The sequence below is a fragment of the Tenrec ecaudatus genome, chromosome 2 (genome assembly GCF_050624435.1).
Source record: "Tenrec ecaudatus isolate mTenEca1 chromosome 2, mTenEca1.hap1, whole genome shotgun sequence".
Lineage (NCBI taxonomy): Eukaryota > Metazoa > Chordata > Mammalia > Afrosoricida > Tenrecidae > Tenrec > Tenrec ecaudatus.
Window position 1 is genome coordinate 99,140,957 of NC_134531.1, and position 25,381 is coordinate 99,166,337.

The 25,381-nt window shown below is 37.7% G+C and overlaps 1 non-coding gene and 1 pseudogene across 1 annotated transcript; both read right to left on the reverse strand.

Annotated features, from left to right (window-relative positions):
• Nucleotides 1–1,607: 1,607 nt before the first annotated feature.
• Nucleotides 1,608–7,129, reverse strand: LOC142440044 (phosphoinositide 3-kinase adapter protein 1 pseudogene; annotated as a pseudogene).
• Nucleotides 7,130–23,931: 16,802 nt separating this feature from the next.
• On the reverse strand, nt 23,932–24,122 carry LOC142441836 (U2 spliceosomal RNA). The gene has a single exon (XR_012783154.1). It is a non-coding gene; the product is annotated as a U2 spliceosomal RNA (small nuclear RNA).
• Between the last annotated feature and the right edge of the window lie 1,259 nt (nt 24,123–25,381).

The following is a 25,381-nucleotide window of genomic DNA, read 5'->3' on the forward strand; positions in this document are numbered from 1 at the left end:
GAGGGCCACTGGGTAGTCCTCTGTAGAGCAACTCAGGCTATCTGGCCACAGGCTGTAAACAGCAAGGTAGGTCACCAACAGTCTGCCAGATGACAGGGTCTGACAGTCCCCAGCTTAAGAGATGTACATTCCAGTAATGTGGCGAAGCGGGTCTTGAAAGAATCCCAAGTTACAGTAACACAGTCCATAGGTTAGATGTCCCACAGGTAGTGTAGCTTCCAAATTGAGGCACAAGACAAGCAAGGCAGCCACACACAATGATCCAAGAGCAAGAGAGAGAGAAGCAAGGCTTGCCAAGTCATTTATCTCTTTGCCCTTCAACAAATCTCACATGTGTTCACTGGCCATGTTGACACAACAAACCTACCTATCACACCATCCTTGTATCACACAGGCTGGTGTGCTCCTTCTTGTGGTGTGGATTTAGCTGACACCTACCTTAGAAAACTGCTTGCTTTAAGACAAGCTTTTAAGATTTTAAGATCCTGCATCTAGTCTTTATGATATCCAACAACTATCTGACTTCTCCATCATACTTTACTATAGCACACGTATCTTCCGTGATCACTTCATTAGGGTAAATATCAAGCAGGGCCACATCGTTAAAATGAATGAGTGAATTTTTCTTAGATACAATTAAGCCTTTTTAATTTTTGGTTGATTTGTCCTCTTCTATTCATACTTGGATTGGATACTGTCTTGTTATTTTGATTGGCATTTCTCTAATGGAGCCTTGGTGGCATAGTGGGTTATGCATTGGACTGCTAATTGGGTGGTTAGTGGTTTGAAACCACAAGTTTACTTCTTGGAAGACAATGGTTCTTTCTGGTACTGTAAGGAGATATTCAACATTTTTCTCTACAGTTACTATGAATTGTAATTGACATGATGGCATAAAGTGTTGCCATAACTAAACATAACAAGCTTTTCTTTGTATGTTTGCTGATTGTTGGACTGTCTTATTTGGTGAAATGCCTGTTCATGTCCTCTACCCATTATATAAATGAATTATTTGTTTCTTGTTGAGGTGTTAAAGCTTTCTATAAATGTTAAAGCTGAGTTATTGCTTGATATAACATTGCCAAAATAATTCACCCCTATGTGGGTTCCCTTTTTCCTGTGTTGAAATGCTTTGATTGCTGTAAATGTCGAATTGTAGGCAGGTGCCAGTCATCTAGTTTGTCTGCTACTGTTTGTAAATTTTCCATTAAGCTTGATACTAAATTTATGCCATGTAATAAAGTCCCTAAGAGTGCACATTTTTTCTTTGAAGATTTTTATATTTTTCTGATTTTAAATTTAGATCTTTGATCTATCTTGAGTATTTTTTTAATGATGCAAGATACGGGTCCAGCTTCATTTTTCTGCCAATGGATATCCACTTTTTCTAGAACTATTTTTAAAGACACTGTCTCTTCTCTATTTTGTTGGAGATCAGCTGTCCAATGGTAGGTGGTTATACTTCTGGATTCTGTTTTCTGTTACTTTGGTTCAGGTGTCAATGTTACACTCTTGTGCCAGTACCAGACTATGTTACTAGTGAAGTTGTACATTTCACTGAGCATAATGTTCTCCACGTTTATCCATACCATGAGGTGCTTTGCGGTTTAAACATTGTTTTTTAAGTGATGCTTACTATTCCATTGTGTGTGTTCCAGTGTGCTACTCACATGAAGGAGACTCCTTGTGCTGGTGCAGCTTGCTGTCCAGAAGGTGCTGCTTGTTTTCCAGTCCCCTCATCTGAACTCCATCCTGGAGGGAAAGGCAATTTATCTGGCCCCACTCTCATAGACTCTGCGATTCCACCAGGCAGGTGCTGGGAGTGCCAGATTGGGATGGTGACCTGCCAGTCTGTTTGCTTTCCTGATTTCTGCTTCTCTCTCTGTCTCTGAGTGATGTTGTCTCTAATCTGCTTAAGGTTTTCCTGCTGGAAGCAAGAGGACGCACAGTACTTCCTCTGCTTAAGCTGCCACTTTTTGAAGTGGATGAAGGCCTTGTCCACAGTGATGATGGCCAACTTCACTGACTCCTAGAGGGTGAAGAGTTATCACTGGCCTGGCATTTTCCTCCCTGAAAAAGGGTCCTACATACTGGATGGGGACCTTCCCTCCATGGTCTGACAGATGTTCTTTCTGGATGCTCTCTGAGGAAACACAGACAGTCCCAGGCTGCTCTTGACTTTCTCCTGTAAACACTTAGAAATGCATGACTCATTATCAGGCAGCTGGGGAGCACTGGGAGTTCTGGCCTCAGGCCTCAGCACTGGAAGGGGAGTCTGATGGCCACATCCACAGAAGACATTTTATCCTTATCCGAAGGGCGGTAAAACATCTTTGAACAAAAAGGTACAGCTTCCTCTCCAATGGACCATTCTCACACTCTTGCCTTCTGAAAACCTTCGGATCATGGAGTCCGTGGTGGTCCTAAAGAAACTGTCAGCAGACATTTGGTTAGAAGCACTGGCTTAGGGCACTTCTGCATAAAGGTCTTCAGAGGCAGCTGGGGCAAAGGTGGCCATGGACTCATAGAGATTCTTGTCACAGCCTGGGTTCAGGGAGGCGTCCACGAGCAGATCTGGGGAGAGGTGCCCATGGACTCATACATGTTTTCAGCCCTCGCTCCTTGATCGGCTCCTCCTTCATGTGGCTCTTCAGCACACCTGTGGTTTCCACGCGCTCCTCCATGAACCTCTGCAAGTCCCTGCAGCCATGCTTCTCAGCGGTTCTGTGGGGGAGTGCCTGTGCATGTTGGTGGCGTTGTATACCTGGAGGCTCCAAGCAGGGGGGCACCAAGGCAGTGAGGTATTCAAGCCATGCTTCCTTTGTCTACATTAAAAAATGTCATTTTATTGGAGGCTTGTACAACTCTTATCACAATCCATATACGTCCATTGTGTCAAGCACATTTGTACATTTGTTGCCAGCATCTTTCTCAAAATATTTTCTTTCTACTTGAGCCCTTGGTATCATCTCTTCATCCCGTACCCCACGAACACGTTATAATTTATAAACTATTATTCTCTTGTTGTGTTTTACACAGTCCGATGTCTTCTTTGACCCACTTTTCTGTTGTCTGTCCCCCAGGGAGGGGGTTATATGTAGATCATTGTGTTTGGTTCCCTCTTTCTCTCCCACCTTCCCTTTACCCTCCTAGTATCACTACTCTCATTATTGGTCCCGAGGGGTTTATCTGTCCTAGATTCCCTGTGTTTCCAGCTCTTATCTGTACCAGTGTACATCCTCTTATCTAGCCAGATTTGCAAGGTAGAATTGGGATCGGATCATGATAGTGGGAGGGGCGGAAGCATTAAAGAACTAGAGGAAAGTTGTATGTTTTATCAGTGCTATACTACACCCTGACTGTCTTGTCTCTTCCTTGTGACCCTTCTGTAAGGGGGTGTCAAGTTGTCCACAGATGGGCTTTGGGTCTCCTCTCCACACTCCCCCTCATTCAAAATGATAAGATATTTTTTCTTTGATGCCTGATACTTGATCCTATTGATACCTTGTGATCACACAGGATGGTGTGCTTCTTCCATGTGGGCTTTGTTGCTTCTCAGCTAGATGGCTGTTTGTTTATCTTCAAGCCTGTTAGTCTGGATAAACTGGGGAAACAAATCCACAGAAACTCATATGTATAAGAGAGAATTTTATATAAAGGGTAAGTGTACATTAAGAAAGCATCCCAACTCAGTGCTGTCCGAGCCCATAAGTCCAACATTAGCCCATATATCTGACACCAATCTACAAAGTCCTCCTCAATCTTACAAAACACACACAATGATGTCAACTGCAGGAGGAGAGCCAAATCAGTGAGCATGTAAGCATCTCAGCGCTGGCAGGGGTCTCCACATGTTTGCTCCAGCACCCAGAGCTGCATCAGGGTAGGTCCATGAGGCTTCCTCGGGGATATCTTGTAGGAAGTGAACCTTGCCAACTGAAACAGAGAACTGGCTAAGGCATCTGCACCCTGGTGCAACCACCAGAAAACAAGAGATCTGAGAACTAGAAAGGTGAGGTTCACTGAGCGATTTATTTTTCCACCCTTCAATTAACCCCACGTGTTTATTGCCCAGGTTAGCACAATAAACCATAACTATTTCAAAGCCTTTAAGACTCTAGACACTATATCTTTTGATAACTGGACACCATCAGCTTTCTTCACCACATTTGCTTATGCACCAGCTTTGTCTTCAGTGATCCTGTTGGGAAGGTGAGCATCATGGAATAGCAGTTTAATAGAACAAAGTGTTCTTGCATTAAGGGAGTACTTGATTAAAGGCCCAATGTCTATCTGCTACCTTAATACTAAACCTATAAATATATGTACACAGATCCATTTCTCCATTATCATATATAAATATACTTACACATGTTCATGCCTGTATTTAGACTTCCGTATATGCCCTTTGCCTCCTACTTTTTTCTTCTATTTCCTTTTATTTTCCTCTTGCCCCACTATCATGTTCAGCCTTCACTTGGGTTTCAGTAATTCCTCTTGGTTACATTGCCCTTGATCAAGCCTTACCAGACTTAGTGCACTCTCCTCGCCATCGATTTTGGATCACTTGTTCCCTTGTTCCTGGGTTTGTTAACACCCACTTCCTTCCCCCCACCCCTGTTGTCTACTTTTTAATTGAGTCATTCATCTTTTTCTTATTGAAGTATTGCACTTTTCCATAGATTAGTCCCATGACTGTTGTGCCATTGTTAAAAAATTTCTTACTTTGTTGGTTCTCTATTTATTCTTTTGATACACAAAACCATATTATTTTTAGAAGGCTCCAATCATCTATTTTATCTTTTACTATGGTGTTTACTTTGCTATATATAATAAGTGTATGTATTTCTTGCAATAAGCCTTTAACTTTGTCCCTATTTTCTCATTGATGATTTATATTGCTTTGAGATTTACATTTGAATATTGGATCTATCTTGAGTTCTTTTTTGTCATGGGATGAGCCACAGGTACTGTTACATTCATCTGTAGATGGAGATCCAATTCTATGAGTACCATTTGTTGAAGAGACTGTCTTTTTCTCATTTAATATTCTTTGGCCCTTTGCTGAAGATCAATTGTCTGTATGTGGATGAGTTTATTTCTGGGTTATCCATTCTGCTCCATTGTTCTATGCACCGATCCGTGCTCCAGTATCCAGCTGTTATAAATACTAGGGCTATGAAATAGGTTTTGAGGTTGGGAAGTGAGAGGCCTCCTATTTTGTTCTTCTTCTCAAGAAGTTCTTTATTTCTTCTAAGTCTCTTTCCTGTTCACTTAAATTTAGTAATTCATTTTTCCATTTATTTAAAGAATGAAGTTTGGATCTAGATCAGAATTTCATTGTATTTATAGATTGGTTTAGGTAGTATTGACATTTTCACAAGGTTAAGACTTTCTGCCCATGAACATGGAATATTTATTCTACTTAGGTAGGTCTCTATTGGTTTCATATAGTGTTCTGTAATTTTCTTTGTGCAAAACTTTTGTTATTCTGATTAGGTTTATTTCTGATTAGGTTTATTTCATTTGTTTTGTGTGCCAATTGTAAATGGTTTTGTTTTCTTTATTTCCTTTTGAGGGCTCTCCTTTTTATTATACAGGAATATGATAGAATTATGTGTGTTAATATTATATCCTGCCACATTGCTAAATCATTTGATTGTTTCCAACACTTTCTTTGTCAAGTCCTTGGAGGTTTTTATGTATAAAATCAGATCATCTATAAATAGTGAGAGTTTCTTTGTTAATTTTGTTTATTTTGATTCCTTTTAGTTGTCTGATAGCTCTGGTAAGACTTCCAGAATAATAGTGAGTATGATTGACTACAAGAGCATTTTTTCTTGTTCTAATTGACAAGGGCCATGTTTCCTCTTCCTCCCTGCTGAGCGAGATATTGGCTGTTGGTTTTGCACACATGGCTTTGTGTGTGTATGTTGAGAGACTTCCATTCTATTTTTATTTTGTTGAGTGTTTTATCAGGAATGAATGTTGGATAGTGTCAAATGACTTTTCTGCATGCATTGATGTGATCATATGTTTCTTATCTTTAAAAAAATTCATACAGTAGAATACGAAGGGCTACCCCCCAAAATAGAAAAAAAGCTCTGCTGGGTGGAGCTCCTGTAGTATTCATTTTTTTGTACTGGGCAAGCATCAAGCAACTCCTGCTAATTATTTGCACCCTGTGGCATCACCTGGGAAGGTTCTTTTTGGTAACATTTAATTTTTTCATAAAATGACACTTGTTCAAACCTTTTGTTTTGTGATGGCTAGTTTAAGAGAAGAGCACTCAGCTGTGAAATTTTCTTTCCTTCTTGGGAAAAAAATGATGCAGAAACTGTTGTGACATTGAACACAGCTGGCAAAGACAGCGTTATGGGAAAAACTCAAGTGTGTGAATGGTTTCTTCGTTTCAATAAAGGTGAAATGTTGATTGATGATAAACCTCATTCTGCATGTATATTAACTTCCTGAATGGATGAAAATGTCAACAAAATTCATTCAGCTGTGCTATGGACCATTGAAGAGATGGAGGAAGTTTTCGGGACTATCTTGGAGCTAAGTTCAGCGAATTTTAACAGAACATTTGGGAGTGAGAAGTGTCACTGTGAAATTTGTGCCTCAGGTTCTGACTCACCTGGAGAGTAGCATAAAGTGGAGACCTGCCATGGTTTGAGAGAACAGCTCTGAAGTGACCTAGACTTTTTTTTTTTACCAAAGTCATTACATAAGAATAGACATGGTGCTATTTTTAAGACCCCAAAGGCAAACATCAGTCAAGCCAGTAGAAGACACCATTGTCACCTTGCCCAAAGAAAGCTCTTCACATGATATCAAAGATCAAGATGATATTCTTTTTTTTTTAATGTGAGGGGTATAGCACATTTTGAGTTCATTCCACCAGGTCAGACTGTTAATCAAGTTTTCTATTTAGAGGTTCTGAAAAGATTGTGTAACAGTGTGTGATTGTGTAACAGTGTGTTGATTTGTGGCAGATGGAGGACTGGTTTTGCCAACACCATGCACTTGCTCATGGAGCTGTCTCAGTGAGCCAGTTTTTGGAAAACAATAGCATTCCTCTCTTGCCCCACACACCTACCTCACCTGATCTCACTCTATGCAACTTCATGTTGTTTCAGCCAGTGAAAAAGGACATAAGAGGACAGTGATTTGATTATGCAGAAGAGGTGAAGAAACAAAACGAGGTAGGTTCTGTCAGCTTTCCAAACAGATGAGTTTGAAAAATGTTTGCAAAATAGAATCACAGATTTGTCAAATGTATTAAGTGTAATGGAGATTACTTTGAAAGTGAGAAGGTTGTTTTTTAAAAATATTTAAGTACATAGTTTTAAAAAAATGTGAGGGTACCCTCTCATATATTGATTCTTTCTTTAACACCAAAATAGGTGATGTCGATCCTACTTGGTTTTGATGCATTCTATTGTTTTGATATTGGTGGATTCTATTGCTGTGTTTTGCTATATATATGTATATTTGCTATATATATATTCATGAGGAATATGAATTTCTATAATTTCCCCCTGGTTTTGCTATTATTGATAGGCTCACTTCAGAAAATCAACTTGAGAGTATCCCATCCTTTGATACTCTGAAGTAATTGGAGTATAATTTGCATTAACTCTTCACTGAAGGTTTGTTAGCATTCACTGATGAATTTGTCTTGTTTGAATCACTGTCTTGTTACTTCATTTGAATTGAAGTGCATGTGGCCTCCAACACATTGTGGTGATATTATATTTTTACTCTATTCATGATTGCATATTAGTGTGTTCTTAGGTGCTAACACCTGCCCCCAATGGGTATTCTAGAGAATTGTACTGTGGGTGTACTCTACCTGGAATTGCCTGTTGCCCACGTTTCTTAGGTAGTACAGTTGTGTGTAATGAGACAGGGCAAGGGAGCAAAGGTGGAGATCTTAGCAGAGGATTTGTGGAGTCCATAACAACATCTTGAGATGACAATTCCCAGAATCCCTTCATCTTCTCAGGTGAAGTTTCCATATGGGTGGACATTCCCTAGAATCTTCTGCATGCAGGAAATGTTAAAAATGCCTGCAGGAAGCCAGAAATACCAAGGCTAGTCATATTGATTAGTAAGGTTTCTTCCTGCTAGGAGTCTGTCTTGCAGGCCCAGAGTGGATTATCAGATCACTGTTCTCATTGACATAAAATGCCAGTGTTTCAAACACACAAACTACTTCATAGGACAAGATGAGACTGTTTCCACCCGTAAGGTTTACAAAACCTCGGAAAATCCCATAAAAGTTTGCTATGACCAGAATAAATTCAATAGCAGTAAATTTGAGGTTTGGTCTTCACCTAATGCTGCTTGCAAAAATTAAAAGTGGCCATACTGTGTCAAGCCAGGTGAAAATGCCTTATTCTGTCTGTCTCCTTTGCCACTACTTTTGCTAACCTTCTTAGACAGCATTAAATAATATACTTACCATACACTTCTCTAAACTTTCCTATTTACCTATTTCATTTGGTATCTTGTCTCCTTATTTTAAAGTGCTCAGGTAGTATGTGCACCTAGTATATGCCATTTCCAGTATGTATTATATATTATATTATACGTAGCTGAGACAATATTTTTGGGAAAATTTTGGTATAAAGATCTGAGATGCATAGAATTAATGATTCCCCTCAGTTCATTGAGGTATTTTTTACAAAAAGAGTCACTGGTCAGATTTGATAGGTTATTGAGATGTTCATTTTGTATGGATGATGAAGAGGAAGTGATGAAATATTTATTGGATTAAAATACAATTAGAAGAGACTAGTTTAAAACTGGTTGAAGGTGTTGATTCCCTTCCAGTACAGTGTAATTAACATAATACACAGCACTGGACTAATCACATGATGCTTAAACTATTCTTCAGTCTGATGCGTATGATTGGGATGAGTAAGATATCTATTACTTTTGAAAAGATATTTGATCATGTCCCAAAACACATTAAAAGAAAAAATATATTTCCCCTCCAGTGATTATAATTTTTACAGGTAGTAAAACTGCAATCTAACAAGTAGTTTGATATGTACCTGCTACTATTTACTTCCCATATCTCTCTGTCTCGAAATTATTTATTTGTTGTCACTGACTCATTTTTTGTTTGTACGTATCTCCTGCCTTCTGACCTCCAGGCCTCCTTCCTGTTTTCCTCGAGGCGTGTGACAGTTGCTTACCTCAGCTTCATAGGCCAGTTTTTGTTTTTTGTTTTTCCCTGAATGATAATAAAGGTCAAATATGCCCCGAGACCTTACTTGTTGGTTTTTCAATCAATTAAGTCTGAAACGAATAATTCAGAAGGTTGAATTTGTCAGAAAAGGATAAATCCTACATGCCATTTAGTAGATGATGATGAACACGGGAGGGTTTTGTTTTTGCATTTGTTACCGAGTATTGGTTCATGCAAGAAAGGCAGGTTATTTTCACTTTGTAGTTACTTAAGGAAATAAGAGAAGTAACACAGTAATTGGTATGTTTTGGAGGTAAGAAATTTTCATGCAAAGCCAGAATTTCTTGTTTAATTAAAAAAAATTTCTTTGCAGTTTACTTTAGAATCTCACATATAAGCACTTAGCAAATGAATTTGTCATACATACTGTATGAAGTTTCAGCAGAGCTTCCAGACTAAGACTTGACAATGAGGAAGAAATTGGCTCCCCACTTGGAAAGAAAGAGGCACTAAAAACCTTATGCATAACTTTGAAACATGGTCAGATACTGAAGTCTAAAGAATGGAAGCAGAGCATTATAAGAGATAGTGCTTGAGAATGGGCCCTTCAGTTCTGAAGGTGCCTAAATTGTGAGTGAGGAGGGGGTGATTTTTCTGAGTAGAGTTGACCAGTGTAATGTGAGCTGAGTAAACCCTGCAGGGAGTGGAATTTTTGGGTTCTTCATGTACTGATGGGGCCCGGCGCAAGGTAAGGGGAAATAACTGCAAAACTCTGCTGCTGATCATAGCTTGGAATGTGAGAAGTATGAATCTAGTAAAATTGGAAGTTGTAGTTTAAAGCAGAGGATACAAAAATAAAATGTTTAGTTGTGGTTTATTGAGTGTGTAAAGACATTCAAGTGTGTGATTCACAATAAAGTAGAAATGACATTGAGACAAATGGGAATTCCGGAAAACTATTTTGTGCTCACTTGGAACTTCAACACTGACCAAGAAGCAGTCTGAAGTACAGAACAAGGGAATACTGTGGTTTAAAATCAGGAAGAATGTGCATCAGGATTATATTCTCTCACCATATTTGTTCAATATGTGTGCTGAGAAAATAATTTGAGACCTGAAGAAGAGAACTTCATTAGGATTGGAGGAAGGATCATTACCAAGTACAATATGCACTCAAAAAGAGCTTGCTTGTTGAAATTGAGGAAGGCTTGAAGTACGGTATTTGCCAATGAAAATCCATGCCTACAACTTTCAGTTTTGACTATAACTAAATTCCTCACAACTTGACCAATAACCCAAGAAATGATTGGATTTATCAAGATTTTAGTTTATTTGGATATACATACTCAAGAAATGCAGGAATAACATAATTAACAAGAAATAAACAACATATTGCATTGGGTAACTTTACAACACAAAATTCCTTCCAGAGCAAGGATGTCACTCTGAGGATGAAGGTTTGCCTCACCCAAGTCATAAAATTCCCAATCGCTTCAAAATATATTTAGATTTTGTACAATGAGAATTTTTTATATACTTGCAGAAACACTGATATACATGCACTATAGTGTTGGCGAACCGTATTGTAAGTGCTGTGAATGGCTGGGAGAATGAACAGATCTCCCTTGGAAGAAGTCCAACCAATGATTTTTAGAAGGGAAGATGGCTGGGTTTCCTCTCAAGAGAAAACCAGAAATAGGCAGTGTTGCATTTTTTTCTCCTTTGGGTTGATGTGCATTGGAACACTCATAGATTAAGAACAATAGCAACAACATAGTAGTTTTTTAGGAATAATGGAAATCAAGTTACATAGAATTTTGACATTTATGCTAAGGGATATGGGGAACTATAGCAGTTTCATCCCCCCCCCCCCCGAGAGGCAATATATCTTACTTAATTTAAAAATTATCTCAGGATGCTGTGTTGACAGGAGCAGGAGACAATCAAAGAAGTATACTCATATTTTTAGAATGCTAGAGTGGCGCTCTAGGTAAGAAATTGTGTTGGCTTTAACTAGTAGATAGCAGGGAGTTGGTGAGAAATAATCAGATTCTACATATATTTTGAATGATTGTAAATTGAGTCTAAGAAAAACAATTAGAGATAAAAGATGAGAAACAGCTGAAAGAAGAATTGATATTAGCTGAAATAATGACAGCTATGACTAGAGCTGTTTTATTTTTTAATTTAATTTTTTATTTAACATTTTTGATGTAGAATTCACATATCATACAATTCATTGTTAAGTCACTTTTAAGAAGAGTTGTACATACATAATCAATACCAGTTCTAGTTCTCCCTACCCCCCACTGCTTTCATTATTTGTTTCCCAATGCCCTTAACCCTTCCCACCTCTTATCCTTAATAATCCATTGCATCAGTTATTGCCTTGAAGCATCCATTCTTTTATGCCTCATAAACTGGGAAACCAAACAGAAACAATAAGAAAAACAAAATGATACAGAAAAGAAAAAAATATGAAGATAAAAATAAAGAGCAAGAAAGAAAAACCACCAATATTAAAAAGTGAGAAGAAATTTCTACTATGGAGCAAGTGAGAAAAATTTAAGCCTAGAGTAAATTCAGGATGTCAACTGACCAAGCTTCATATTATACCATAGTTTGATCCATCATAATCAAGTTTATAATAATCTGTCTGATAGCAAACAGTCCCTCGCTTGTGGCCAGAGAGGATCCGCTAAAGGCTTAATCTGACTAGATACTCTGCACATGGATTTGGGGTTCCCACTGTCCTCCAGAGCCTCTATAAATCGCATTCTCACAATTTAGCTCTGATGCTTTTCTGTTCATCATATTTGGATATTGTTATTATCATCTTTGGATCACAAAGGCAGGTGTGCTTCTTTGATGTGGACTTAGGTGACATCTCATGTAGATTCATGCAAGAATATGTCTTTAAGACCTCGAGCTGATTCCAGGAACCCAAGTGGAAGGTAAATTTTGAGAATGACGAGTGCAACGAATGTATAAGGGTGTTTTTCTCAATTGATGTATGTACGGATTGTGATAAGAGTTGTATGAGCCCCAATAAAAAGATTTATTAATAAAAAAAGAAAAATTTAAAAAAGACCCCAGAAACTATTCCATTTGATAGCTGGGCACCATCTGCTTTCTTCATTCACCACACGTTGCTGTAGCACCTTATCTTCAGTGTTCTCTTCATGAGGGTGAGCATTCAGCAGGGCCTTGTTATAAGAACTAACTGATCTTGGATTGGGGCTGGAATTAAATGGGAGCTGAAGATGGATCTGCTGGTCCAGGGGTTATGAATGACTCTGGTTTAACCTAGCAGTTATATTATTATTTTATGAACAAAAAACCCCCCTCCAAAACAAACCCCAAACCCTAAAACAATCAATGACAGCAATATAAAACAAAAATAAACAAAATAAAATAAAAAATAGAACAAAAAAACAACATTGTCAATCATCCTCCTGGGGTATAGGGCGGTTGCAATGATAATATCAACAATTCATATAATGAATAGAATTTTAGGTACTATTGAGATAAGGTACTTATGTGAGTATAGACCAGCTGTGAACTGGAATCCATGAGTTGTTGTTTTGTACACATTGATTTCTTAAGTGATTGAGCTCTGTTTACATTGAGTGTGGGGATTTGTGCTGGGGGAAAATTCTGTATAAATCCTTACAATGCAGATTCTTTCCTTCAGATTAATAACTGTCATATTTATGTAAAGGGAACGTTTTGACCCTAAATAAATATGGTGGGTCTGGGTTGCCTTCATTGGATGCCTACTAAGTCAGGGGCCCCACTTAACATCCAATGATTGCCATTTCCTCAGTCTTGGGTGGCCATAATTTGCTTGCTCTCCCAGCAGGGAATTTCACCCTTAAGGCCAAGTGCTACAAGTAGTTTTGAGAGAGGGTCCAGTTCATTCAATTGTGCTTACACAGCAGGTTTTTCTGGTATGGTCCTTGGAGGTTGCCATATGCTCTGTAATGCCAGTGTCTAAGGTCTTCATAGTCCATTGTCCATGGCATGGTTCCTGGAGGGTTGAGTAGAAGCTTATTCAAAATGCCTCCCCAGAACCATAGAAGCTGGTCTTTTTTTTTTCTTAGGCTCCCCAGAATTATTGTTTAGCATCCCTTACTGATGTGAGGTTGCTGCTTCCCATTTACCCACCATAATAATCAATAAAAATGTAGTGCAGAGTAGAGGAATTTTGAGGAGTAAAAACTTAAGAAGTTCAATTTTAAAATTAGAGATATCTGTTAATCATTTAAGTGGTTATTCCAAAAAAAATTTGGAATATGATTGCAGAAGGCCATGTCAGAGATAGAAATCTATGCATATCACACTCATACAAACACACATACACTGTTGATAGGAACTTGAAGGAAGAATATATGAGAGAAGAGGACAAATGATGGAGCTTTGGGGCACACCATCATACAAAGTTCTGGAAAAATAGGAGCAATTGGCTAGGAAGGCTGAGAAATAATTATCAGGGTGGAAAGAGACTATCTTATTCTAGAACCCAAATGAAGATGGAATATTTAAGAACATATTTAGGACTAAGAATCAATCATTAAATTTCGCAATGAGTAATTAATTAGTGATATTGGGGGAAATTCACTTTAGTAGTATAGATTAAATCTGGATATAAAACAACCAGCCAGTGCGATCACGAGGTGCCAAAGGGACCAGGTATAAGGCATCATGCAAAAAAAAATATATATATATATGTAAATATATATATACCATAGTGAATGAAGGAGGAATTGCAGAGTGGAGACCCGAGGCCCAAGTATTGACCACTGGAGATCCCCTCACAGAGGGGTTTAGGAGAGGAGACGGGTCAGTCAGGGTACGATGTAGTATCGATGAAGAACACAGCTTTCCCACAGATCCTGGATGCTTCCTCCCCCCAACTACCATGATCCGAATTCTACCTTGCAGGACTGGATAGAGCAGAGGTTGTACACTGGTGCATATGGGAGCTGGAGGCACAGGGAATCCAGGGTGGACGATACCTTCAGGACGAGGGGTGTGAGGGGTGATGCTGGGAGAGTGGAGGGTGAGTGGTTTGGAAAGGGGGAACTGATTACAAGGATCCACATGTGACCTCCTCCCTGGGAGATGGATGGCAGAGAAGAGGGGGAAGGGGGACTCTGGATAGGGCAAGATATGACAAAATAACAATCTGTGGATTATCAAGGGCTCATGAGAGAGGGGGGGAGTGGGGAGGGAGGGGAAAAAAAAGAAAACCTGATGCAAAGCGCTTAAGTGGAGAGCAAATGCTTTGAGAATGATTGGGGCAAAGAATGTATGGATGTGCTTTATACAATTGATGTATGTATATGTGTGGATTGTGATAAGATTTGTATGAGCCCCTAATAAAATGTAAAAAAAGAAAAGAAAAAAAAGAAAATGATTAGGGCAAAGAATGTCCAGATGTGCTTTATACAATTGATGTATGTATATGCATGGATTGTGATAAGAGTTATATGAGTCCCTAATAAAATGTTTAAAAAAGGAAAAAAAACTTTAAAAAAACAACAACAATGCATATATTTCTTCAAGATATTTTGCTAGGCAAAGGAGAAAAGAAACAGGAAATTAGCAACTGGTAGATAGAGATTTGTGATTTTTTTTAAAGATGACAAAATATCTCCATATTTGTATGTGGAAAAATCCCAACCAATTAAACTATTTTCAAATGTATGCACCAACTACAAAAGCTAATGATGAAGAAATTGAAACATGGGAATTCTACCAATGACTTACTTCAGAAATTGATGAAACACATAATTATAAGCATTGATAATGTTTGAAAAAAGAATGAATGCTATTGGAAATTATGGTCTTGCTTAAAGAAATAAAGCTGGAGATAGCATGATAGAATTTTGAAAAACCAACTAACCACTTGTTCATAGCAAATACCTTTTCCAACAAGACAAAAGGCTCCTACCCAGATGGAATTCCCTAGATGGAATATATAGAAATCAAATTGATTATATCTGTGGTAAGAAATGATGGAGAAGCTCAATATCAGAAGCTAAAACTAGGCCAGGGGCTAACTGTGGAACAGCTCATCAATCACTCATATGTAAGTTCATGATAAAGTTGAAGAAAACTAAAACAAGACATGAGAACCAAAATGCAACCTTGTGTCTACCCCATCTGAACTTTAAGAACACCTCAGAAACAGATTTGCTGCCCTGAATATTAATGACAGAAGGACTGATGAGGTGTGGGAGGAAATCAAGCTCATCATCATTCATGAAGAAAGGAAAGGTCACTAAAAAGACAGGAAAGAAAGAAAAGATCAAACTGGATCTGAAAAGAGACTCTGAAAGTTGCTATTAATGCAGAGTAGCTAAAGCAAATGGAAGAAAGAATGAAGTGAAAAAGAGTTGGATAGAAAATTCAAAAGGCAGCTCTAGAAGACAGCCAAATATTACAATGAAATGTACAAAGACCTACAATTACAAAACCAAAAGGGAACAGGCTCAGCATATCTGAAACTGAAAGAACTCAAGAAAAACTTCAAGCCTTGAGTTGCAATATTGAAAGATTCTATGGGTAAAATAGCAAATAAAGCAAGAAGCATTAATAGAAAATGGAAAGAATACACAGTGTACCAAAAATAACTGGTTAATATTACACAATTTAAGGAAGTAGCATATGACTAAGAGCCAGGGATACTGAAGAAAGACGTTCAAACTAAACATACTGCATGATCCTAGAACGGGCTCCAGGGATTGATGAAGCGCCAATTGAAATGTTTCCACAAGCTGATGAAGAACTGGAAGCTCTCACTCATTTATGCTAGGAAACTTGGAAGACAGCTACTTGGTCAAGTGACTGGAAGTGATCCATAAGTGTGCCCATTCCAAAGAAAAGTGAACCAACAGAATGATCAAAGTCATTAATGCCATTAATAGTAAATGCAAGTAAAATTTTGCTGAAGATCAACTAATGACAGTTGCAGCAATAGATTGGTAGGAAGCTGCCAAAAGTTCAGGCCAGATTTAGAAGAGGACATGGAACCAGGTATATCACTGCTGATGTCAGATGGATCATGACTAAAAGCAGATAATCCCAGAAAGATCTTTTATTGACTTTGCCAAGGCATTAAACTGAGTGCACAGTAGTAAACTCTAGGTAACCTTGAGAAGAATGGGAATCTCAGAACACTTTATTGTGCTCATGAGGAAATTGTACATAGAGCAGGAGGTAGTTGTAGGTACAGAACAAGGGGACACGCCATGGTTTAAAATCAAGTAAGATCTGCATTATGGTTGGATCCTTTACCATGCTAGTTCAATCTGTATGCTTAATAAATAATCAGAGAATCTGGTTTATATGAAGAATGTGGCGTCAGGGTTGGAAAAAAGGCTTATTAGCAATCTGTGGTATGCAGATGATTGTACCTTGTTTACTAAACGTGAGGAGGACTTGAAGCACTTGCTGATGAAGATCAAAGACTGCAGCCTTTACTATAGAAAACCCAAATCAATGTAAAGAACACTCAAATCCTCACACCCTGGACCATTAGTTAATATCATAATAAATGGAGATAAGGTTTAAGTCAATAATTTTGTCTTGCTTAGATCCATAATCAATGCTCATGGACACATCAATCAAGAGTTAAAAAGATGAGTTGCTTAGATATTGAAAAGCAAGGATGTTGCTTTGAGGATTAAGCTGGGCCTGAGCCAAGCCATGCTACTTTCCATGGGCGCAAATGCACGTGGAAGTAGGAAACTGAATAAGAAAGACTGTAGAAAAATTAACTCACATGAACTGTGTGCTGGAGAAGAGTATTCAAAGTGTTGTTATTGCTAAAAGGACCAACAAATCTGAATCGGAAGAAGTACTGCCAGAGCGCTCCTTGGAGGCAAGCAGGGCAAGCATGACTTCTTGCTCCATTCTTTAGACACATTGTCAGGAGTGGCCAGCTCCTATAGAAGGACATTATCCTTGGTCAAGTGTAGGGGCAGCTGGAAAGCGAAAGGCTCTCAATGAGACTGATTGACACAGTGACTGCAACAATGGGCTAAGCATAGGAAAAATTGTAAGGCAGGCGCAGGGCTGCGCTATGTTGCATTCTGTCTTTCCCAGGGCTGCTATAGGTCAGGACCAACTCTCTGGCCCCTAGAAACAAGAACGATATGTTGATGTGCAAGATTCAAATGAAAGAGAGAAATTGATGCAGGGTATATTGGACAAATCAGTGCAGTAATGTGTTTGAGTAGAGGAGTAGTGCTTGAGAATTTCAGAGCCTGACTTTAGATAGTTGACCTATACTTACATGAAAGGAGATAAAGGCATAGAGATAGAGGTTCTGACAGGTGGGTGGATGTGACAATGAGTTTATATTGAAGTTTTCTGTTTATTGATTGTTTAATGTTCTCCCAAAATTAGAAAGTAGATTCTTTGAACTAGAGTTTTGAAGAACGGGACAAACTTAGTTATTTAAGAAGCAATTTGAAGATATATGATAATTACCTAGGAAAGTAAATGAACTAGGATTATGTAGCATAATTGGCAGGACTTTGGGGTTTACCAAGATCATCTTTAGGTTTGAAGATTTGCGTGGAGGACTCAAAGTACTCAGTGCATAGTTATTAATTATTGTTGTTAGAACTCATAGTGACCCGATGTACAACAGAAAGAAACACTACCTGGTCCTACATGATCCTCAACATTGTCCCTATTTTCTAGGGTACTCCAGAGGGACATCTGAACTTTGAATTCTGAACTTGCCAGCCTGCACAATTATTTGAACCGGTTCCCTAACAATGGATTATGTGAGTCCTTGCGGAAAATTACAGAACCTTGAGCAATGAGGGAATGTTGCGGAGTGGTGGTTAATATCGTGGATAATGGAATGGTATAACATTTTGGAAAAGTAGAGACATTTGGGATCTCCTGGGGCAAGTTTTATAATAATTCTTATAAAAGAAATTTTTTCCCACACGTATATTGAGGTGGTAAAATTTAGATTTATGAACAATTTCCAGATACCATCGAGAAAACCTCAAATTTATTTCATATATTCAAACCTGTGTATTATTCCTAATGTTAAAATATTTTCCCACTCTACCCAAATCATAAAACACTCCAAGAATAATTTAACAAGCCAAGAAATAACATTGATTTTTCTTATTGGTTTATCTTTAAACACACCCTAGGTAACTTAAATTCCCCATTGTAGTATGATTTGACAGCATTTTATGATAGTATTCACTGACTTCTTGCTTGTATTGTAAGATGTAAGTTCACAGTGTGACATTCGAAACTGGTCTCCTTGCATTATAAATTATCTTATAGTCACTTTTAAGATTTCGTTTAGGCCTCATACATCTTCACTGGGGCATGAAACTCATAGGAATGAATGAGGCCCAATGACATTTGAAGGATTAAGATTTGAATCCTGGCTATTTCCCATACTAACAGTGAAACCTCAGTTTCCTTATCTAAAATATATGTAAACTACATAGTTATTGAGAAAATCAGGTATACCTTTTTTGATCTACTCCATTTTTATTTAAAGATTTACATTAACCATCTTACAATTTATTAGATTTCTTCCCAAATTACAATGTTCCTACTCAATTTTCATTTTGTCTCTCAGGGGGAAAATATAATTTATGTATTTTTTTCTCTATTTAAATTTTGTCTTTAGATAATAATACACTCTCTAGAGTATACTTTGTGCCTTGTTGGACATATTCGTTAAAGCAATTATTTTCTATGCCTGTGAGCTTTTCTTCTGTGTGTTGGCATCAAATGTTGGGTAGCCGATGCAGCTGTCGTAATGTAATGTAGGAAACTATTTTATTTCAAGTCAATGCCAAAAGCTATGACAGTATCACATTTATGAATATTCTCAGTTGATTCTCTGGTTAAGGCATGTGGCACCTAATTGTGTGTGTGTTTTTTATCCTAAAGGAATTAATGTTTTCTGTTTGTATAAAAGTAAATTTATACTCTATGTGAAATGAAAACTGTATGCTGTTAGTTTTGAGACATATTTGGTTTCAAATGTCATAGGTAAAAGATCAGCAATACAGAACCTCTTTGAAATCACAACATTTCTTTAGTTTCACTTTCTTTTAAGAGAAATGAAAAGAATGTTTGCCAGGAGACTAAAACGAATCTAGGCATACTACACTTAAAATATACCCCACTGACTACAAAAGAACAAAACCTACAAATAGAAAATACTCCAAACAACGTTTCCCAAATGCCTAGAGATTTTCAGTTGGTTGGACACACCAGTAAAACCTGTCAAGAAAATAAAGTTGGAAATTCTACGCTGAAACGCATCTTGGGTATAAAAACAGTGACACTCCTTTTCCAAACTCACTTTAGAATCACAAAAAGAAGACCTTCGAATTATTTCATACCCTAACATGCCAACATTGGTTGTTCAGCATTAAGGTTTCCTTCTCCCCAACCTCCCCACAGAGATCGAACCAGCTCTTTCTCAGTCCTATTCCGAGTGTCTTCTGATCTGAGGGGCTGGCTATGGAGCAGATCGACAATTGCTCATATGTAAGTTCAGGCTGAAGCTGAAGAAAAACCAAGTCCATGAAAGCCAAAATGAGAACTTGAGTATAGATAACCTATATTTTGAGAATGTTTCAAGAACTAATTTGATACATTGAACATTAATGATGGAAAGCTTAAAGAGCTGGGGTAACATATCAAAAACATCATACATGAAGAAAGCAAAAAAGTTATAAAAAGTCAGGAAAGAAAGAAAATATCAAGGTGGAAATGAAAAGAGATTCTGAAATATGTTCTTAATGGAAGAGTATCTAAGGCAAATGGAAGAAATGATGTCATCAAAGATTTGAACAGAAAATTTCAAAGGGCATCACAAGACAAAGTAAAATATTATTATGAAAAGCGAAAAGACATTGAACTGATCTTGAACTAAAAGAATTCAAGAAAAAATGGAAGTCTTGTGTTGTAATATTTAAAGAGTCTATGAAATATAAATACTGTGAAATATAAAATAAATACTGGGAAATATAAAAATAAAATATTAAATACTGGAAAAATTCAGAAAGCATTAAAAGAAGATGGAAAGAATCCATAGACTAGCTGTACCAAAAAAGAATTAGTGAACATTAACACATTTTAAGAGATAACATATAAACAAGGACCAATACTAATGAGGGAATAATTTCAAATGGAAAACACTGAAAGCCCTGGAAACATTAGCCAAAACCAAGGTGCCAGGAATTGGTGGGATACCAGTTGAAATGTTTCAACAAGCTGAGGAAACACTGGAAGCAATTACTGGTCTATGCCAGGAAATTTGAAAAACAGCTACTTGGCCAACTTACTGGAAGGGATCCATATTTGTATCCCTTACAAAGAAAGATGACCCAACAGAATATTCAAATTATGCAACAATATAATTAATATCACATGTCAGTAGAATTTTGATATCACTCTACAATGGTTGCAACAGTCTATTGACAGGGAGCTGGCAGAGAGTTAAAGCTGGGCGTAGAAGAGGATGTGGAACAAAGGATATGATTGCAGATGTCACATAGATCTTGGCTGAAATCAGAGAATACCAGAAAGATACTTACTTGTGTTTCATTGACTATAGTAAGGCACGTGACTCTGTGGGCCGCAACAAACTATGGATAGCCTTAAGAAGGGAATCCCAGGGCTGCACATGAGCTCCTGCGGAACCGTGACATGGATGAAGAGGTGGTTGTGTGAACAGAATAAGAGAAAACTGCATGGTTTAAAATCAAGAAAGTGTGCAGAAGGTTTGCATCCTCTCACCATACTTATTCAATTGTCTGCTGAATAGCTGAGCTAATAATCAGAGAAGCTGGATGGATTATATAAAGAAGAACATGATTTAGGAAGGCTTAACAATCCATGATATGCAGGTGAAACAACCTTGCTTGCTGAAAGAGAGGTGCACTTGAGTAACTTGCTGATGAAGATCAAGTATTGCAGCCTTCAGTGTGGATTATAACTCAATGTAAAGAAGACCAGAATAGTCACAGCTAGATAGATAGGTAACAAAGATAAATGGAGAAAAGATTAAAGTTGTCAAGGAAAACTTGGATCCACAATCAATGTTCATGGAAGCAATAGACAAGAGATAAAGCAATGCATTGCAATGGGTAAATCTGTTGTCCAAGACCTCTTTAGCTTGCTGAAAGCAGGGAGGTTATTTGAGGGCTAAAATGCATTGTACCCAAGCCATGGTAGTTTCCATTGCCTCATTGCATGTGAAAGCTGGGCATTGTATAAAGAAGACAAAAGAAGGACTCATTTGAATTATGGTGCTGGTGAAAAATATTGACAGTTCCAAGGGCTGCTAAAAGGACAAACCAATCAGCCTTGGAAAAAGTACAAAGTGCTCCTTAGAGGCCACGATGGCAAGACTGTGTCTTACATACTTTGGGCTTATTGTCAGGAGAGAGCAGTCCCTGGAGCAGGACATCATGTTTGGTAAAGTGGAGGGGCAGCTGAAAAGAGGAAGGCCCTGGACGAGACGAATTGACACAGTGGCTGCACCAATGTGCCAAGAATAGGAACAATTGTGAGGAGGCGCCAGATGGTGCACTCTTTCACTGTGCTGTAGGCAGGGTCTCTGTGGGTCGGAGCTGACGTGATGGCACCTAACAACAACAACAACAACAACAACAGAATTATATGGATACAATTGACAGGTTTTTCTTTATGGCCAAATGCTTCTTCAAGCATGATACTTTTGGTGGTCTATTCTATGTGAAATAAGATGGTGATAAACAGTGGATATTAATATTCTTATCTGTGTCTCAGTCATTGCTGAAAATAAGGCTTATACACCATTATGTTGATCATTTGAGAGACGTTAAATGTTCAGGAAAAAAGTCAAGAGAAACAAAGATCACTGTGGTACTTACATAATTTCATGTCAACTTGATAAGTATAGGGGTGGAATCTTGCCTGTCAATCAATTCACAGCTGGATGGTGACTCCTGTTGGGATGGCCTTCTCATGAGGATTCTGGGAACTTCCCCTCTCTACTTCACAATCCTGTTGAGGAGACACACTGAGTTATTGGGTGGAGCCATGTGGAGGCCTGCACCAGCACTGAGATGCTTCCACTGTCATTGGCTCCACACGACTGCATGCTCACAGGTCTATGATCTTCCTTCGTTCAGCACCACTGCAGGTGCTGTGTGAGTCTGAAGAGGAATTTATGGACTAGCATTGAACATATGGGCTAATATTGGACTTAAGGACTTGTTCTCGCCTGGGCTGGGATATTTTCTCAATATACAATTGCTCTTTGTTATAAAGTTCTCTCACACACATAAGAGTGTCTCTGAATCTGTTTCTCTAGTCAACCTGGTCCAACACAACCACTAAGTATAGTTCCCTTTTCTATAAAATACAAATTCTCTGCAACACTATTTTATGAATCTGGAAACATAGGTGAACAGTTTTTCCCCTGTGTTCAAAGATAAAACCTTCTTCATACAGTAAAATTTATATTTTCCATAAAATTTATTATAGAAGAACATGTTACAGATTTTTTAAAAGGTAATACATATTATACAAGGGATAAAATAATAGCTCAATTGTGTATATCTAACATTAAACCTAATATTAAGACATAAACCTTTTTCAAATTGGGTATTTTAAATTATATAAATAGAATAGTAAAATATCATTGTGACTTACTACACCAGGATCTTTTGAAGGACATATGAATCACATGAAATAAGTGACTACTTATAAAGAATTTTCACTCAGTGCCAGACAGTGCTTTTCTTCATTTCTAAAAGCATATCTTAAGGCCAATATCTGCGGCATAGCTCTAAAATAAGCTCTCCTCATAACTAGCTTTGTGGCCTTGGACATCTCTTCTCTGTACCTTAGTTTCCTTATCAGCACTTGCATATAAGATTAAGTAAAAAAGTAACATAGTAAGTCAGGAAGTACATCCAGTTCATACATGCACAGGTTTATTCCAAGTTAATGTGTGTAAATATGATTTTGATGAGTAGATGACCGCAGACAAATTCTGTCAGCAATATACTTATGTTAGTCTTGCTCGAGTGCTTTCACATAAACAGGTATTTTTGCATGCGTCATGAGAAATAAAACAATATTGAGATAAAGACTAATATTTACTAAAAAAACAATTTTAGGGTGCATCTTCTCAAATCATTGAAACTTTGCAAACTGCATATGGGCATACTCTCCCTCATAAATTAAGAGTTTGTTATGGATCAAATATCTTATAAAAGATGCCAAAGACCTCAAATATGAGCCTAAAGAGGGAAGACTGTCAACTTAGACAATTAAAGAAATTGCAACTAATGTCCAGGAACTGGTAGAAGAAGACAATAGAATTATCATTGATATGACAGTTACTGTAGCTTGGATCACACAGTGCTTGACTTTTTCTATTTTAAGTGAATATCTTGGGTTGCCAACTGCAAGGTCTGCATTTGAACTTGTTAGCCTCTCTGTAGAAGAAAGAGAAGTCTTTCAAACCCTTTACAATTTACAGCTTCACAAACCACAGGGACGGTTCTACTCCATCATAGATGGTCGCTATGAGTAAGCATTGGCTCAAAGGCAAGGAGCTCAGTGTTTTGGTTCTTGGGCTCAGTAAGTTTGCAGCTTGATGGGCGCTGAAAGTGGTGTGTGAAGATCAGGTACCTCCAAAGCTGATCTTTTCCTAACTTTTTTTTTTTTTTTTTTGGTGCACTGTTCCTGGAAGTACTACAATACCAGATCGATGCGTGGAGTGGACGGAGCAAGCTCCTATTCCATCTCCTAATTCAAAAAATCCATTTAATATATTGTTTTCGGAAAGAGAATGTATCAGATATTAAACTGATAAGAACAGATACTACACTTGATCTTAGCCAAAAGGCCGAGAAGCGATTCCCTAACTTTTTTAAAACCACATTAAAGTCAATGAAGATGACTTTCTGGAACGAATCATAATTAGGATGAGTGTTGGATTTGCCCATGTAATCCAGGGAGCACAGCCCAATCAAAATAATGGCTTTGGAGGGAGGCTGCTAGGCCAGTTGAATCAGAGGAAGAAAGTTCAGTTAAGAAGGTTATGACAACTGATTTTTGGAATTCTCAAAGTGTAATCTCTATGGATTTTCTCAAAAGGCAAAGGATGATCATGGGGGCTTAGTATGAAAACTTTAAGAAAATTGAATTTTTGACAAAAAGACAAGAAAACTTAGCTGAGGAAATCCTATAATGATAATGCACCTACTCATCCTTCCAGGGTAGTAAGGGCTGGCCTAGGAGTATATTTTTTAATTCACCCAATATTTATTGAGCATCTAAATGTAAGATATTATGGAAGCTGTAAAAATGATAAGAGTAGGATCCACAAGGTATTTGGAAATTATTAATACAGATAATAATATTAACATGTCCAAATAAGAACAAGTATGATTAGAGAGTTATATGATCAATGCTTCTTTTTGTTTTCCCCAACAGTTTTATTGGCACACAATTGAGGAGTTCAACCATTCAATCATATCAAGGGGAATTATACATTCACCACCACATCTACCTTGTAGCATCCCACTCCCAACCAATGATTAAATAGTCTTAATATGAGTTTTGCTCCCTCCCCTCTCCCACCCTTAGATGCTCTCCCCACATCACCTATCCCTCCCTATCACCCATCCTTCACCTCTGCATTCCCGGTAACACCTTGCGTCAATGTTTATGATCATATATTTACTCCTTCTGTGCATTATCATTAAGAGTCCTATGAGAATTTTGTTGGGGAATCTTACCCCATCCTACAACATGATCTTGTCCCTTCAGACTTTTCATTTATTCCCAAAACTCAGAGAACATTTAAAAAGGATACAATTTTAGTTTCACGAGGGTATTAAAACCATTATTTTGATGTGATATAAATTGAAGAGTGACAAGTTCTTCAGGAAAGGATTAGAGAGTTGGAAACCTCTAAATTTTCCATGGTGTACCAATTGAATATCGATGGAGCAATTTCTTTTAAGAGATCTATTGAAGTGCAGGTTTCTTACCACAAATCTTATCCATTTAATCATATTCTAATTATCATTAGTATATTTATCAAATTTTATCAGTATCACTATATTTTTCAAGGATAACCACAAAACTAATTGTTTCTCTTAAAAAAGAAGT